Genomic DNA, 15,020 nt, shown 5'->3' on the forward strand with positions numbered 1-15,020 from the left:
AATTGTACAATTTTTCATGGTGATATATTTGTATGCAGTATTCCATAACATGTTTTCACATCCTTTATAAAACAAGTAGTTTGTGCCTTTGTTTTTTTATTGTATGGAGGTGGCATTGGGTCTGGCATAAGGTGTCATTTGGAAAATTTATGTTTGCAAACAATTGGCAAGATTCTTATTAACCTGAATCGACTGTTCAGAAGAGTCCACCTTTTGAGTCATATATCATGATGGTGCCTTTGCACCAAAGATCTATTACTTCAACACTACAACAATGTGACAGTTTTAATGATATATGAGATAATCCATCATGAATATTAAGTTTTGTTATGTGCCTCAAAGAGTGGTATACTTGCTGAAGAAATATGAGACAGAAAACAAAGTGGGTTCGACTCCATTGGAAAGTCTGTCAGTCATTATGTAGTTTATAGTGCATTTATGTCTCTGACTAGAAAGCTAAAGCAGAAATTATGAAAACTGTGTTATGGGAAGCAAATGGGGCAGGGACATGTTTCCCCAAAGTATTATACAAACAACTTGAGGATTGAAGTATTTCTATTAAATACAAGGCATTTTAGTCAATGCATGACATTTTTAGCACCCACTATAAAGCAGATTATTCTAAATGTTAGTGTTTGAAGAATAAAAAGATATAAAAAATAGTTTCTATTTATGAGGAATGTTCAGTTGAATTAAGAAAGCTACCTTTATGTAATACAGGAATAAAACAAATGTGAAAAGTTCTGTTTGAAGAAATGATCCATAAATCACCCTTTCTGATATTTTGAAATCAAAATTAGAACAAATGCTTAAATGAGACCAGGAAAACAACAATGATTTTGCTCCATGTATAGCTTTATAGAAAGAAAATGTTTTCATATGCAAACTCTTGAAATGACTTTACTCCAGGAAGATGAATGGCCTTAAGTGAATAATCTATTGGCTACTAGAAATTCCAGCTAATGTGCTGGAAAACCCCCAGTTGAAGTAATAAGCAAACCTTATATTTCCATTGGTCTTCTACATTTGTATATGATTTTACAGAGTCATATTATATATGCAAGATTATATGAAATTTAGATATATACATGAAATTAGGCAGAAGGAAAACAGTATTAAACAATCTAATTGAGGATACAATCATCTCTAAGTATTTCTTAAAGACTGGTTGCAGGCCCCATGGATACCAAAAATACATAAATGCTTAAGTGCCTTATAGAAAATAATGTCATATTTGCATAGTTTATATGCAAATAGTTATATGCAAATATAAACTATGCAAATACCAAATTATTTTCTATAAGGTACGCTGAGCTTAGAGAGTTTTATTTTCAGAGATTTGTGGACATTTTGAAGAAATTTAGATAGAAAAGTTATATGATCACATTTTTCTTAGTAAGACAACATATAGTCAGTTCTCCAGAGTTTTAGGTTCTGCATTTGTGAATTCAACCAATGACAGATTTACAAAGCATTAAAGTATACAGGAGGATATGTAACTCCTGCATACTTTAAATTATCTTTAGATCACTCCTACTGTATAATTGAAACTATGTCTGGGTCACTTATAGTACCTAATGCAATGTAAATGATATATAAATAGTTGTTACACTGTATTGTGTTTATATTTGTATTATCTTTATTGGTATATTGTTATATTTTTCTAATTTTTAAATATTTTTTATTCCACAGATATGGAACCTACAACTCTGGAGAACTGACTATATGTTGTTTCACTAAGAAAAAATGTGATCACATCACTTTTCTACCTACATTTCTTCAAAATTTCTACAAAGCTCTGAGAATGAAACTCTCTCAGCATAGCTACCAAGACTATGCATGATCTTCCTAGCTACCTACTAGGCCATCCTTATCACAAATCTCTGCCCCTTAAGCTCCATCTGAGAATATCAGTCTGCTTTTAGTCTCTCTTGTATGTTATGTTTCTTATCTTTTGCTGCTTTCAAAACTTTTTCTGTCTTTTTTTTAAAATAGTTTGATCATTATGTGCTGTGGTTAATTCCTTTTTTTGGTTAAATTTGATTGGAGAACTCTGGGCTTCCTATACCCACATATTGGCATATTTTCCCAAATTTGGGAAGTTTTCAAGCATTATTTATTTAAGTATGCTTTTTCCTTCTGAAACTCTTGTTATACAAAAACTAAGTCTCTTGATAGTGTCCCATATTCTTAAAAGCTTTCTTCGCTCTTCTTTTATTTTTTTTTCTTTTGACTCTTCTGACTGGATAATTTCATATGTTCTGTCTTCCAGCTGATTCTTCTTCTCAGTTGAGCTTGTCAATGAAGCTTTCTCTTGCATGTTTTTAGTTCTGTCATTTCAATCTTCATCTTTAACATTTCTATTTGTGTTTTTTTATTGTTTCTATTTCTTTGTCGAATTTCTCATCTGTGCATGTATTGTGTTCCAAATCGCACTTAATTTTTTATCCATATGTTTTTGTAGTTCACTAAACTTCAGGAGGATTATTCTAAATTCTTTGTTATTTTGGAGAGTTTCATTTCTTCAGGGTCAATTCCTGGACTTTTTCTATATTCTTTTGGAGGTGTCATGATTTCTTGATTCTTTAAACTCCTGTTTCCTTGCGTTGGTGTCTGAATATTTGAGGAAACAACCATCTCTTCTGGCTTTTTCAGATATTCCTTGGCAAGAATAGGCCTTCTCTATTTAGCCTACAATTCTGGTTGGGCCAGCTGGTAATAACCCTGGGCAGGCAGGGCATTATTTTTGGTTCCCTAGATAGTCGTGCCACTGCCTTCATTCTATTTGGATGCAGCTGCTGACTGGGTTTTGCTCTCAGGCAATACTATGAGCTGAGCTCTGCAATCATGTGGAGCTCACAGCTGAGCACTGCAATCACCTCTGACTGAGTGAAGCTACAGGGTGTATTCTCTGGCCAGGTGGTACTGCTATTTGAGATCTGCAGTTTGACACAGTTCTAAGGTCTTATAGTTAGAGAGTGTCACTACTTGAATGGATGAGATGAGCTGCTATGCTCAGTAGAAATGCACAGTTGAGGTTTATGAACTTGCCTTAGTAGGACTTACTGATGGGCTCTGAGGCTGAGCTAAGCACGTTTAAATTCTAGGATGTGACCAAACTAGCCCCTGCTCTTTGCTGAAATGTACAATGGTGGTCATCTCCTTTCCCGAGTGACATCTTGAGATCAAATTTGAGGCTGTGCCCCAGCGCTATTTAAACTCCAAGATGTCAGAACTTGCCCCTGCTTTTGACAAATTGCCTTGCAGCAAACAATTATTTCCTGCAAAGGGCCTTGAGTAAAGTCTGAAGATGGGCCTCAAGGATGGCAGTCTAGGAATTCAAGCCAGGTAGAACTTCCCACTACTTCTTGGAGTGATCATCTCAGCTTTGTAGATGTGCTAGGCTGTTGGTTATCTCCTCTGATTAGGTACCACCATAGGCAGTTACACTGAGATACCACTGGGGTCTGTGAGCTGGCTGATGTGAGCTCCACTTCTTTGCTTTGTTTCTACCTGATTTCAGGTGGTGTGGCCCTCTCATTAACCCCATTGTTCCTCATAAAGTGAGATAGGAGTGAGCTTCCTAGGAAACATCTTGAAACTAGGGAAGCTGTATGTCTGCTTCCAGTTCTCTTTTCCCACTGAAAAAGCCTTGAGCCCTTGGAAATCCTCTCTGTTTGGGACTCTGCCAACTTTGGTGAGAGGGGTGATGTGGTTAACAAGACCATTTATTCTCTTACCCTCTCTTACAGAGTTTATTCAGTTCCGTGGTCCACACAGGTATCTCAGGCTTATTCCTGAGTTTTGGGGTTTCCACAGGTATGTTCTTGACTGTGGCTAATTGCTCTTTGAAATTTCTGTGGGAGGTAATGAAACTTGAGATATCTTATTTTGCCATCCTGTTCCAAACATTTATTCATTTTTGTAAAAATTACTTTTAGGATTTTAATGTTCTTCTTCTCTACCTCCTTCCCTGCCTTCCTGCCATGTAACCTTTCCTTGGGTGTTAAAAAAATACTGATATGAATAATGTAGTATATTTCTCTTTGCATACATATGTATGTGTGGATAATATAAGATGTATGAACATCTTTAATTTTTAAATAATTATTTATATTACTGTCTAAAGTCACTGGACCAGTTCACAATTTCCTTAGCAGAATAAAAGGGGTGCTTTTTCTCGGCATCTTTGTTAACACTTAGTGTGACATGTTCTTACTAGGTTTTTAGTGACATTCTCCTGATTTTAGAAAATTCTATCTCATTTCAAATGATTATTAGGCTTTTCTATGGATTGCCTAATTTAATATTTTGCTTGTTTATTGTGTTAACTTTTGTTAATATTTAGCTTTAAATGTATACTGGATACAAACTCTTGCAAATATCTCTAAGTCTGAGATTATATTTTAGCTTTCTCATACATTTTTATGAAGAGAAATTGTTCATTATTATGAAATCAAATGTGTCAATATTTTTCTTTAATGTTTGTGTTTTTTATGCTTCATTCAAGAAATGTCTCATTTTATAAAAATATTATTTCTATATATGTTCATTTTAAATTTAAATTGGTCTTGAAAATTAAGGCTTTTAATATTTAATTAGATTAATTTCTCCATTTAAAAATATTTCATTACCTCAGTTAGAATGGCAATCAATAAAAAGTCAGGAAACAACAGGTGCTGGAGAGGATGTGGAGAAATAGGAACACTTTTACACTGTTGGTGGGATTGTAAACTAGTTCAACCATTATGGAAAACAGTATGGCGATTCCTCAAGGATCTAGAACTAGATGTACCATATGACCCAGCCATCCCATTACTGGGTATATACCCAAAGGATTATAAATCATGCTGCTATAAAGACACATGCACACGCATGTTTATTGCGGCACTATTCACAATAGCAAAGACTTGGAATCAACCCAAATGTCCATCAGTGACAGACTGGATGAAGAAAATGTGGCACATATACACCATGGAATACTATGCAGCCATCAAAAAGGATGAGTTTGTGTCCTTTGTAGGGACATGGATGCAGCTGGAAACCATCATTCTCAGCAAACTATCACAAGAACAGAAAACCAAACACCGCATGTTCTCACTCATAGGTGGGAGCTGAACAATGAGATCACTTGGACTTGGGAAGGGGAACATCACACACCGGGGCCTATCATGGGGAGGGGGGAGAGGGGAGGGATTGCATTGGGAGTTATACCTGATGTAAATGACGAGTTGATGGGTGCTGACGAGTTGATGGGTGCAGCACAGCAACATGGCACAAGTATACATATGTAACAAACCTGCACGTTATGCACATGTACCCTAGAACTTAAAGTATAATAATAATAAAAAAACAAATTAAAAAAATATTTCATTACCTCTCCACAAATTTTATTGCCCTTTATTATATTCTCTCACTGAAAGACAACCTCTGTTTTATTGCATTTCTGTATTTGTCTCTGGGATTATTTGTTCATGTCTTTTCCTCTATTAACTATAACTGCAATAATAATAATAATAAATAACAACACAACATAAGCACTAATATTTAGTCAATACCCACAAACACACACACTAAGGCAAATTCTGAATTAAAGCAGTATCCTGTAAGAATTCAAGTCATTGTCTTAACAGACACATTACCCAGGACAGGTTTATGCCCTCCAAAGACAATACAGGAACCACAGATGTTAAATTGTATAACTGACATTTTCCTATACTTTTATTTAGGTGTATATCAATGTACCAATTGAATAAAATTAGTCAAATAAAAAAGTCATCATGCCCTCTTATATCCTTTTACTGATTTCATCCTTAAGACATGGATCTCTACTATTTATCTATTTATATGTCTAACATCTACATCTTGAATATGAAAGTACATATTAATTTAATAAATTATGTGATCATGTTCTAAAGGAAGTTTTCGTCGAAGCAGTGGAAACTGTGGTTTGATTATTCCTTTATTCCACTGATCAGCTGTTACTTTGTTTACTGTAATTAGTTGCTAAAGAAACCTAAATTATAGGTGAAAAGATGTTAGGAACTTCTACAGTTAAATGTCCAGAATAGGGTTTTCCACATTTCCCTTCCCAAGGAAAATGTTATTTTCTCACTAGTTATTTTTCATACGTGTCCTCAAAAGGATCTTTAAAAAGTGTCACCAACTTTCATGGCTGCAAATATTGTGCTCACTAGTGGTTCCTTTTTGGGCAACTTTGATTTAAATGGCAAAATGAATATTAAAGAAACTTTAAAAGCAACACTAATATACAATGAAATGCAATAGAGATGGAGATTTTCTAAGATGCAAAAACTCATATAGAACTGCCAAACCTACTTATACTAAAAACAAGTGACAAAAATGTGGACTGCCTCCTGAGCTTTCAGAAACCATCAGACACTCAATATGTAGTAATGACTGAACATATTCACTGTACTTAAAGCCTATATAAAAAGAAGTGTCTAGAGAAATTTGAATTAAAGAAGATTCTGTGAAATTTGCCTAAGTACAGAATGCACATCTATTTTGAATTTTCTTTTATTTAAGACAAGTGGCAGATAATTTCACAGCTGTCAGTTAATGCATATAATGAATGCCTTATCAAAGGATGAAAGCATGAAGTTGTATTCATGTTCCCCAAGTATGTAAAATAAATTCAAAAGGATGTCAAGATCTTGTATGAAATAAAAAATGCAGGAACACTTTGGTTTAGCAATGTGTCCGGGAGGGGTGGGGTGGAGGTGGGATTGAACATTCACCCTTGTCTCTCTATAAATTAAATCAATAGGAGAGTAGGCAATGCACTAACTGCTTTATCACTCAGATTTTTGCATCAGTTTCTCAGGGCTTTTTTATACGGCATATCTGTTTGACATGGGGGGCCAACTTTAGTTAATTGCTTTGAGACATTTTATCTTTTAAATTTACTACTAAATTCTATCAATCTTTAGCTTTTGGAATCTATGGCAGTTTTTTAAAAAAATCTAGAAATAATGTATAAGGACATCCTCCAACTGAAAAAAAAAAAGAAGATAATATTAAGAAAAAAGAACTCCATAATGTTAGCATTGTGTATGTTTAAAAAGTCTGTCTTATCTATCTAATCTCTTATCACAGAATTCCATGAAATTGTACCAGAATTACTTTTAGATTTCTGAAAATGAAATATTTAGATCCTATCTTAATATTATTATAATAATTGTCTTAATTTTAATAAGTCAGTCAGTAAATAGAACATATGAGAAATTAGACTTTCTTCAACTTACTGAAAACAACATAAATTTAAATACTTTGGCAAAGCATGTAATGACATACTGAAACATAGGATTATATTCTATGTGAAGACAGTGTGTTATCTGCCTTTCTTATTCATTTTGGTTTCCTTCTATGCACGTCTCTGAAAATCAGTATAGCTTTGCAGTCTTAAATTTTACCTTTGGCCTGATGTTATAATCCAGCCTAATAAAAGAAGGACATTAACATCAACTTATTAAATAGTTTTAGAGTTTTATTTGATACTACCAAACATTTAAAGAAGAAATCATTCTAAAATTATTTTTTTTCAGACAATAGGATAATAGAATGCACTTCTTATTGCCTTTTACAAGGCCACCATTGGCCAGGTGCGATGACTCATGCCTGTAATCCCAGCACTTTGGTTGGCTGAGGCAGGTGGATCACGAGGTCAGGAGTTCAAGACCAGCCTGGCCAACATAGTGAAAACCTGTCTCTACTAAAAATAAAAATTTGCCAGGCATGGTGGTGGGCACCTATAGCCCCAGCTACTTGGGAGGCTGGCGCAGGAGAATCGTTTGAACCTGCAGGAGTTAGAGGTTGCAGTGAGCCGAGATCGTGCCACTGCTCTCCAGCCTGGATGACACAGCAAAACTGCCAAGAAAAGAAAGAAAGAAAGAAAGAAAGAAAGAAAGAAAGAAAGAAAGAAAGAAAGAAAGAAGGAAGGAAGGAAGGAAGGAAGGAAGGAAGGAAGGAAGGAAGGAAGGAAGGAAAGAAAGAAAGAAAGAAAGAAAGAAAGAAAGAAAGAAAGAAAGAAAGAAAGAAAGAAGGAAAGAAGGAAAGAAAGAAAGAAGGAAGGAAGGAAGGAAGGAAGGAAGGAAGGAAGGAAGGAAGGAAGGAAGGAAGGAAAGAAAGAAAAAGAAAGAAAAAGAAAGAAAGAAAGAAAGAAAGAAAAGAAAGAAAGAAAGAAAGAAAGAAAGAAAGAAAGAAAGAAAGAAAGAAAGAAAGAAAGAAAGAAAGAAAGAAAGGAAGGAAGGAAGGAAGGAAAGAAAGAAAGAAAGAAAGGAAAGAAAGAAAGAAAGAAAGAAAGAGAAAGAAAGGAAGGAAGGAAGGAAGGAAGGAAGGAAGGAAGGAAGGAAGGAAGGAAGGAAGGGAAGGAAAGAAGGAAAGAAGGAAAGAAAAAGGAGGAAAGAAAAGAAAGCCAGAATCACTCTCATGACAAAACAAAACCACTAAAGGCCTAGGTCAGGACTTTATTATTTATAACAGTAAAAGTAGTCACAGCACTGGCATATTTATGTCAGTGTCCTAAGTCCCAATTCCACAGGTGATGAGCAGAGGGCCAGGCGACACCAGCACATGCAGTACGTTACATTACAGGAGATGAATTCTGAGTTTACAGAACCTGAATCTTTTACAACAGACAGTAAGCATTCTTCCCCCTTGTTCCAGAGGTAGTAGCTATCTTCAGCTTCCAAGACTATAAGCCAAGTAGTTTCACTTTACTTTGGTGAAAGATACTAGCTCTTATTTTCTAACAGTGTTTCTTTTACAAACACCTTGGAAAAGTTAACATGAAGCAGTATTAGTCCATTTCTCTGCTTGCAAGACATGCAGAAATGTGAGAAACACATGGAGAAATGTGAGAAACACAATCTCTATATAGATATAGATATAGATAGATATAGATATAGATATATTTTTTTAGAGGGTGTCTTGCTTTGTTGCCCAGGCTGGGGTGCAGTGGCACAGTCTCGGTTCACTGCAAGCTCTCCCTCCAGGGTTCATGCCATTCTCCTGCCTCAGCCTCCTGAGTAGCTGGGACTACAGGTGCCCGCCACCACACCTGGCTAATTTTTTGTATTTTTAGTAGAGACAGGGTTTCACCGTGTTGTCCAGGATGGTCTCGATCTCCTGACCTCTTGATCTGCCCACCTTGAACTCCCAAAGTGCTGGGATTATGGGTGTGAGCCACCGTGCTGGGCCAAGAATTATATTTCAACAATATCAAGAGTGTGATGCTAAATGTTGAGTGTCAACTTGATTGGATTGAAGGATGCAAAGTATTCTTCCTGGGTGTGTCTGTGAAGGTGTTGCCAAAGGAGATTAACATGTGAGTCAGTGAACTGGGAAAGTAGTCTCACCTTCAATCTGGGTGGCACCATCTAATTAGCTGCCAGCATGGCCAGCATAAAAAAAAGGCAGAAGAACATGGAAAGATTAGACTGGTTTAGTCTTCTGGCCTATATCTTTCTGCCATGCTGGATGCTTCCTGCCCTCGAACATCAGACTCCAAGTTCTTCAGCTCTGGGACTCAAACAGACTTTCTTGCCCCTCAACTTGCAGATGGCTTAATACTCCTTAATAAACTCCACTTTATATATACATCTATCATATTAGTTATGTTTCTCTAGAGAACACTGACTAATACAAAGAGTTATTATAAAATGCAGTGAATGTGATTGTATGATATTGGCTGAAAAACAGACAAACCAAAGAACCAAATCAAGCAACAAATCTACATATATAGATATTTTTTTGTAAATGTGCCACTGCAGTAGCAGTGTACTCAGGAAAGATAGCATTGTCAATAACTGGTTTGTGTTAATTGAATATTCATATGGAAATTATGTATGAATGTGTATCTATGAGGGTATACACACAGACATATATGTTATATACAGACACAAATATATTTTTATATATGTATGTATTATATATTTTATATATGTGCATATGTATACACACAATGACTTCTCCTTTATAGACATAAATATACACACATCCCTATTTTTATATGTGTGTATATATACATATATACACATATACACACATATTGACTTCTACTTCATACTCTACACACACAATCAAGATGAATTATAAATTTAAATATAAAATATACTTCTAAGACATAAGATACTTTTATAAGTAGATTTTTAAACATACCTGAAGAGAAACAGATTTGGGTAGTGATGGAAGCTCATTTCCCTCCTCTTTTGGTAGCAAGCCAGATACCAGCCTCATTAGATCTGAGTTAGCTCAATGTTGGGAGAGTTTGAGACCAATGAATGTGTTTCAGAATAGCTCCTTTCCTACAAAGTCACTTTCTAGCCAAGAAGCTTAAACTCTTGGAAGTCTCATATATTTTTACATAATCTCATATATTTTTACATAGTCTCATATATTGCTCCTGCTTCCCAGTCCCTATAACTAAGTAAGGTATATTTTTAAGGCAATCTTCCTTTCTGCTCAACTGTTGGCCAGGATGCATGTAATCCATTAATGCCCAGTGGAAGCTACTTCATATTAAAACAAAAGTTTCTGTTCACTCTGTTCCTTTTCTGCTTGTAAGATCTTCCCAATATAGTTTTCTCTAGCAATATTGTTTTGTATCTGCATATCCTTTTTGAAGACACTTGGACATGAAGAAACATATTCCACTCTACCAGATGCTATGTTTTCAGATGAGAGTTTAACTGGTCCAACAATGGGTGAGTATAATTTCCTCAAAATTTTGGTAACATGTCATCTTCTTTTAGTCTTGTAGTGAGTGAGCTGGCTGTGGAGTCACTAGCCCTCCTTTAAAGATACACTGAAATATCTATCCTAAGCCTTAAAGGAGTCAATTTGTCAAGGAAAGTATCTAGTAGCCAGCTAGTCTGTTAGCTCAATACATAGCCAGGTGTCAAATGTGTCTGCTTTGTTTCTTGAGGCGCTTGAAGAAACACATTGACAGTAGAAATGCCTGTCAATCACAAAGTCCCCAAAAAGTAGTTTTCATACAGGACATGTAGATTTTTGATATGGTTTGGCTATGTCCTCATACAAATCTCATCTTGAATTCTCACGTGTTGTGGGAGAAACCCAGTGGGAGGTAATTAAATTATGGGGCCAGGTCTTTCCCATGCTGTTCTCATGATAGTGAATAAGTCTCATAAGATCTGATGGTAAAAAACGGGAGTCTCACTGCACAAGTTTTCTCTCTTTGCCTTACTATCCATTTAAGATGTGACTTGCTTCTCTTTGCCTTCTACCATGATTATGAGGCATCCGCAGCCATGTGCAACTGTTAAGTCCATTAAACCTTTCTTTTGTAAATTGCCTGATCTAGGGTATGTCTTTATCAGCAGCATATAAACAGACTAATACACTAAATTAGTACCAGTAGAGTGGGGCTTTGCTGAAAACGTATTCAAAAATGTGGAAGCAACTTTAGAACTGGGACACAGGCAGAGGTTGGAACAATTTGGAGGACTCAGAAGAAGACAGGAGGAAAATGAGTGAAATTTTGGAACTTCCTAGAAACTTGTTGAATAGCTTTGACCCAAATACTGTTAATTGTACAGACAGTGAAATCCAGTCTGAGGTAGTCTCAGATGGAGGAAATTGGTGGGAACCGGAGCAGAGGTGACTGGCAGCATTTTGCCCCTGCTGTAGAGATTTGTGGAACTTTGAACTTGAGAGAGATGATTTAGAGCATCTGTTGGAGGAATGTCTAAGCAGCAAAGCATTTAAGAGGTGACTTGGGTGCTATTAAAGGCATCCAGTTTTAAAAGGGAAACAGAGCATAAAAGTTTGGAAAACTTGGAGCCTGGTAATGAACTAGAAAAAAAAAAAAATCCAATTTTTCTGAAGAGAAATTCAAGCTGACTTCAGAAATTTGCATAAGTAACCAGGAGCCAAATGTTAATTATCAAGACAATGAAGAAAATATCTCCAGGATGTGTTACAGACCCTTGTGGCAGCCCCTCCCATCATAGGCCTGGAGGTTTAGGAGTGAAAAATGATACCATGATTGGACCCAGGGTCCCATACTGTAGGCAGTCTAGGGACTTGGTGTCCTGCATCCCAGCTGCTCTAGCCAGGACTGAAAGGAGCCAACATGGAGCTTGGGCCATGGCTTCAGAGGGTGCAACCCCCAAGCCCTGGCAGCTTCCACGTGGTGTTGAGCCTGTGAGTGTAGAGAAGTCAAGGACTGGATTTTGGGAACCTCCACCTAGATTTCAGAGGATGCATGAAAATGTCTGGATGGTGAGGCAGACGTTTGCTGCAGGGGCAGGGCTCTCATGGAGAACCTCTATTACTGTAGTAGGGAAAAGAAATGTGGATTTGGAGCCTCCACAGAGATTCCCTACTGGGATACCACCTAGTGGACCTGTGAGAAGAGGGCTACCATCCTCCAGACCCCAGAAAGGTAGATCCATTGACAACTTGCATCGTTTGCCTGGAAAAGCTGCAGACAAAGACAGCCCATGAAAGGCAGGAGGGAGGCTAAACCCTGCAAAGCCACAGGGGCAGAGATGCCCAAGGCCATGGGAGCTCACTTCTTGTATCAGCAAGACCTGGATGTGAGACATGAAATCAAAGGAGATTATTTTGGAGCTTTAAGATTAGACTGCCCCTCTGGATTTTGGATTTAATGGGGCCTGTAGCTCCATTGTTTTGGTCAATCTCTCTCATTTGAAATGGCTGTATTATCCAATGCCTGCACCTCCATTGTATTTTGGATGTAAATAACTTGTTTTTAATTTTACAGGCTCATAGGTGAAGACACTTGCCTTGTCTCAGATGAGACTTTGGACTGTGGACTTTTGAGTTAATGTTGAAATTATTTAAGACTTTGGGGGATTGTTGAAAAGGCATGATTGGTTTTGAAATGTGAGGACAGGCCAGGCACGGTGGCTCAAGCCTGTAATCCTAGCACTTTGGGAGGCCGAGACGGGCGTATCACGAGGTCAGGAGATCGAGACCATCCTGGCTAACACAGTGAAACCCCATCTCTACTAAAAAATACAAAAAACTAGCCGGGCGGGGTGGCAGGCACCTGTAGTCCCAGCTACTCAGGAGGCTGAGGCAGGAGAATGGCCTAAACCTGTGAGGTGGAGCTTGCAGTGAGCTGAGATCCGGCCACTGCACTCCAGCCTGGGTGACAGAGCGAGACTCCATCTCAAAAAAAGAAAAAAGAAATGTGAGGACATGAGATTTGGGAGGGACCAGGGGTGGAATGTTATGGTTTCGCTGTGTCTCTACTGGAATCTCATCTTGAATTCCCATATGTTGTGGAAGGAACCCAGTGGGAGGTAATTGAATCATGAGAACAGGTTTTTCCGGTGCTGTTCTTGTGATAGTGAATAAATCTCACAAGATCTGATGGTTTTAAAATCATTAGTCTCCCTCCACAATCTTTTTGCCTGCTGCCATCCGTATAAGATGTGACTTGCTTCTCCTTGCCTTTCACCATGACTGTGAGGATTCCCCAGCCACATGGAACTGTAAGTCCATTAAACGTCTTTATTTTGTTAATTACCCAGTTTCAAGTATACCTTTATTACTGTGAAAACAGATGAATACAATTTTCTATGAAAAAAAAAAAAAGAAATTCTGGAGGTCTCCATACCTCGTTTGAGCGTTGGGTGCTGGATACCAAGGACTGGAGCTGATTTGGTTGTGGGGACAAAACTGTCACAGGAAATAAAATGACCAGAGTGTTAAAGAATTTGAACACCATGATTAAGATGGTTAATTCCACAAGAACACTGCCAACATCAGAAAAATCTGCCTTTTGGCCCATGCTGATCATGGAAAAGCTATCCTAAATGCCTTTTTTGTATCTAGTAATGAAATCATCTCGAGTTGCCTGGCAAGCAAGAATTTGATGCGCTAATTCTAAAATCTTATAGAAACACAAAGGGGCAATAATAGCCAAGACACATCTGAATGACAGTAAATTAAGGTACATTGATATAAGATCCAAGGGATCACTATAAAATATACTTCTGATTCACTACATTATGCAGAAAAATCAGGCTGTCCATATTTACAGCAGGCAGAGACCCCTGACTGAGCTGCAGGTAGAAAGACTGGCAGTCTTCACCTGCCCCTCATATATCCTGAGTCACTTGATAAACCCTCAAGAACATGTAGATTTTGTCTTGGAAGTGTAAACCGATGTTTGTGCTTTTGATAGATGTATCATTGTGGTAGATGTGATGGAAGAAGTCTATCCACAGATACAAGCAGTGCTGTGAGAAGTCTGGGTCAAAAACATCCACCTAGTTTTATTGATAGTAAGAGAAAGTGATAGTTTCACTTTAATAATGAAACTTAAATTTATTCCACAAGATGCCTGTTCTCTCTTCAAGCATATTTTAGAACATATTAAGGTACTCATACAGACTGATTTTACTCCTAATTCCTAGAAGAAAGAGCACAGAGGGAGACTAAGTTACAAGTGGATTCTAATTCTAAAGGGGAGCAAGTGTCTGACTGGAGGAATGGCTTTTAGGACATTGATGATTCTTATTTTTACTTCTCTACATATAGAAAATCTGTTTACCAGTTCAATAGGTGGGTATAGCATTAGAATTGACCACTTTCACAAAATCTATAGTCAAAAAAAAAAAAAAACATCAAAAAGGAAGTTATTTTGAAAACCTGTGAGGAGATTATACATAAAGGATCTTCAAAATGTTTATGGAAAAATGGATACTGTAAAAAAAACTCTGCATGAAATTTAATTTTTTTGAACAAAATAATCTTAAACCTACTCATTATCGAATGTCTGAACAAGATCTAATTTGAGGAACTAAGAAGATTAAAGCATCAGTATGAAAGAATGTCTATCAGAGCCACATGGATTCTGCTAAAATTGAAACAAGAACAAACATTAAGTTTATGATAAAGCTTCGGTGGAAGAATAGTGAAATAATTCCTGCTTTATGAAAAGTTTATGGGAACAATGCCCCCAAGGAAATCAACAGTTTGCAAATATATAACTTCCTTTA

The sequence above is a fragment of the Macaca mulatta genome, chromosome 5 (assembly GCF_049350105.2).
Source record: "Macaca mulatta isolate MMU2019108-1 chromosome 5, T2T-MMU8v2.0, whole genome shotgun sequence".
Lineage (NCBI taxonomy): Eukaryota > Metazoa > Chordata > Mammalia > Primates > Cercopithecidae > Macaca > Macaca mulatta.